We start from the raw sequence: 4,553 nt of genomic DNA, 5'->3' as shown, positions 1-4,553 counted from the left end.
TTTCAAGTTGATTGGAAGATGTGAACCATGACCCTACAATAAGGGAGTGGCAATGTCTGGAATGCTAGGCGTACCGGAAGATAAGCAGTTCTAAGCATTCCTCCATGCCGTGCTGATGTGTTTTAACATTAATAAAAGCTTTTAGGAGAAAACATGCCTGAAAGTCCTTTTAACTGTTTCATTACTCAGACACATGACAGATTAGTTGTTCTAACTGTCAGGAAATTTCTAGGTTGCTTCTCTTCTTGATTAGTTTCCATTGCTTCTTGTTCTGCCCTCAGGTGCTTTGGAGAATAGCTTGATTCCCTCTTATTTGTGGCAACCCATGAGATATTGGAACATTGCTATCATGTCACTCCTAGTCCTTCTCTTCATTAAACTAGACATACTCAATTCCAGCAACTGCTTTTTATATCAGAGGTCCCCAACCTTTTGGGCACCAGGGATCAGTTCCATGGAGAGAGGTTTTTCTGTGGACTAGTGGGGGCATAGTTTCATGTACTGACTGCATCCTGCAAATGGGCTTTGCTTGTTTGCACAGACCAGTTTCTTGCATGCTGCAGCCTGGTGCTGGTCCATGGACCAAGAGCATCTTTATTGCTCTTCTCTGCACTCTTTCTAGAGTCTCAACATCTTTAAGAAATTATGTCCCTTTGCAATTCACTAGAACTCTGAACAAAATCAACACCTGTGAGAATGAGTATCTGGTTTTGGGCTCTGAAACTAAGCAGAATCATTTGTTCAGGATGGGAGATGATCAGAAAATATCAGAACTTTAGCCTAGGCTGGTATTTTGAGGAAATTCTCCTAGATTTTGCCCTATGGCCAAGAATACTACATATGTAGACCAGTGGAGATGTTTATGATTATGGAAAACCTTACAAAGAGTCAATGCATTCAATTCAAATTTGATATCACCCTGGCCGCTCCCATGCTTTTCAAGGAAAAGAAGGATGGCTCTCTTAGATTATGCTTTGTTTTCAGGTCTCTCAATGCTGTCAGTATGGAAAGTACATACCCCCTTCCACTGATGAAGGACATGTTAGCCCACCTGGATAAAGGGAAATTTTTTTACCAAGCTGGATTTCAGAGAAGCTTATTAGAGCTTCAACATTTTCAAAGTTGACAATTGGCTCCTCTTCAGAAAGAAAGAGTCTGCTGCAGGGGAAACAAAAATCAGGTTAGCTATCCCCTTGAGGCTTGTGAGGGTATTTATCATAAAACTTTTTTATCAATTTATCCGCCTTCACATTTGTACACTTCACCCAAGTAGCCTCTGAAAAGATGTAACTTTTCCACTGGACAAGGTATTGTAACTTTCCCTTGTATAGCCTAGAATCAAAAATATGTTTTATCTGATAATGCGTCTCTCCCTTTACCACCATTGGATCAGGTGGCTCTAATTGCAAGAAATATGGCTCTCTTAGATTATGCGTCGATTTCAGGTCTCTCAGTGCTGTCCAGTTGCCTCCTGAAAAAGCACCTTTGGGACAATCATGACTTGGACGACTGAGCATCTCCATAGACATTTAGTTATGCACTTTGAGATGAACACCCTTCGAATGGTACAGGAGTATGAATGGATTTCCAGAAAAAATTGCAGACTACAGGAATAGGGCAGAAAACATCTTGCAGCCAGAAGGCTCCAAACACATTTGCACTACTCAGGTGACCCTGAGGACACAGAAAACCTCCAAATGGCCCTAACGACTCTCCAAAAGAATGCAAATGACCAGCTGTCTGCAAGGAATATAAATCCTTCCATTCTCTACCATCCTGTCAGAGCTGAAGAAGCTTCTTGGATGAGAAGTTTTCAAAGAAAAACAAGAAAGTCCACTTGCCTTCTGAAAAAGCACCTTTGGGACACTGATTAAAATATTAAAAAGTGGCCCATTGAATTTCATTTTCATTTATTATTGAATGATTCAGCTGAAAATCCTTTTGGGCAAGTTGTGAGATTTTGCTTTGAAGCCATGGAAAAGTATAAGTGCATTACAATTTTTTTAAAAAATGACAAACCTACCAAGGCAGAACCCACTTGGAGCAGAATAAAAAAAAATAAACCCAACAAATGAACAAAAATAATCCCATGGTGTCCCAGAGAAATGATACCTCCCAATCATAAAAACACATCAACAAGAAGGATAACAGCAGCGGCAATAGGTGTAGCCTAATCTTTAGATTGTTGGGGCCATCTGGATCTCCAGGGAAGCTGTTCCACAAGGCAGGAGTTGCCAGAGAGAAGATCTGGTTGCTGGATCTAACCAGATCACTTAGTTTGCTAGCCTGGCCCTGTGCCATATTGGATGCCATAAAGTTACTAACTTCCTCCATTCTATTTTCTTACTGATTCTTTACATGCATTTAACCAAGAACTGTATAGCAATAAATAAAGTAGACAAGTTTTATAGATGAGCTGTGTCAACGCTGCTAACATCGGATGTTCTTGCTTTGACAATATATGAAGATGCAGCCATTTTCTCTTTAACCCGTGTGTTACTTTTAGAGTTAGAATTAGATTATGCTTAGGGGGGAGGGGGAAGAATGTGTATGGGGATTAGTTAGTTCTCCTTTCCCCAAGCAGAAACCAGTTTTTAGAAATGCAGATTTGGTAATTCATTCAGGAAAACTGGGGCCAGAAAGACTGGAGCTGATGGGATTAGAAAACTCCTAAAATCTACATTTCCCACCAAAATTCTAAGGACAAGATATGACCTTTAGGATATAATAGGATTAACCCACCACCATTAGAATACCAAAAGGACACACTCAAGCTCAGGTCAGAGTACTCAGACAGGAACAGGCACCTCAAATACAAAGCCCAAGAAGATATAAAAACCCACCCACTCCCAACTCCATAGGTCAGCTGTCCCAGAACCACATGCTATTGTTGGTTCTGCTAATCAATAAACTGAAACCTTCTTTGCTAAGCAGCCTCTATTTTTATTTCAAGTGACTTAGTCTCCATTTTATTTACTCCTGGCTTGGAACTGGACCTGATGATTTTTCTTTCAACAATCCCAGCACCGAAAGAAATGTTTAACATGAATTTGAACCATCAAGCCTCAATGTTAATACAGTTGACCCTGATTTGTTGTGGAATTGGGTTGCATTTGTTAAGAGATGAGTGGCTGTCCTTGTTCATATGACTGCTTTTGTATAACATACCCAACCAGAATCCCTGAAAATTAATTTTATTTATTTTATTCCCCAAAAGTTTGACCTCAGGATTTAATATTTGGGTATTTCACTTCTGCATTTTATTCCCTGGTTTTGTAGCTAAGAAAGCAAATACTACTGTGATTGTTTTGGCCAAGATTGAGGAAATGGCTATTGAGAAAATGATGTGGAAGGCTAGAGTAGAATCTAGTATAAAGCTTGTCTTTGATCAAATGTATTGTGTTAAGTTCTTGGTTCGCGCGCGAAAGATGAAGACACATGGTGACTACAAGAACTCTTTATTCTCCTTCTCCAACTCCAAGCAAAGAAGCAAAAGGCATGCAGGCCTTTTATAGGGCTTGAAAATCGGACAGAGTGAACCAATAGGAATTCCTCTTCTTCGCACCTTGCTCATGCGCACAAGGCTGGCACCGCTCTGTCTGGTCCTGGGCAGCTTTTACAATGCCCGGGACCATTTGCAACCTTTCTGGGCCTGCTGAGTTTCCTCAACAGGCCCAGGACACAACACCCCTCCCCCCTAGATAGAACACACACAATTCCAATTTTCTTTACAATAATAATAAAACAAAGAAAATAATATTCTACTCCACACAAACACCCTTCTATAACCAATAGGGTTAACTAACCAACCACTCTCTAATGTGGACTTCGCGTGTCTATCTTTTACCCAACATAGGTCCCATCTCCATGACCTAGACCTATAAGGTCCCTTGTACTGACAGGAACCTCACATAATTGCCTAGATGCTTAGGAGGGGCCTTAGCCCATTGTGACCTACGCAAGGTTAGGGAGGGGGCCTGGCTTGTCAGCTCACCTGCTTGGCTAGGCAGACCAGGACTTGTACTTAAGGGCGCCTGGCCTACCGGCCCGTCTGGTGGGCTCGCTAGACCAGGACTTTTATGCACATGTTTTGCAGGTGACCCCTGGTGAGGCGTACTGGCGAAATTGCCAGAGCTCTTTCCAGGCTCCGTTAGAGCAGCTGGAATTCCCCAACCTTCTGAATTGGCTGAGGATTCCCCAACTACCCTGGATGGCTCCAGGGAACTTAATCCCTTGAGCCGCAACCAGTCTCGGATGTGACCTGCATTGCAGGAGTGCCCCAATAGTTCCAGTCCCCTGTGGCCGAGGTGCCAGAGTCAGGAGCCACCTCTATGGCAAACTCCTGCTGAAGTGAATCCCACCTTCGTCGCCAGTGTTAAGTTCTTGGTTCGCGCGCGAAAGATGAAGACACATAGTGACTAAAAGTGACTCTTTATTCTCCTTCTCCAAATCCAAGCAAAGAAGCAAAAGGCACGCAGGCCTTTTATAGGGCTTGAAAACCGGACAGAGTAAACCAATAGGAATTCCTCTTCTTCACATCTTGCGCATGCGCA

Source organism: Protobothrops mucrosquamatus, unplaced genomic scaffold, assembly GCF_001527695.2.
Source record: "Protobothrops mucrosquamatus isolate PMUCROS unplaced genomic scaffold, P.Mucros_1.0 scaffold1569, whole genome shotgun sequence".
In the NCBI taxonomy this organism is placed as follows: Eukaryota; Metazoa; Chordata; class Lepidosauria; order Squamata; family Viperidae; genus Protobothrops; species Protobothrops mucrosquamatus.
This window is presented reverse-complemented; position numbering follows the sequence as displayed.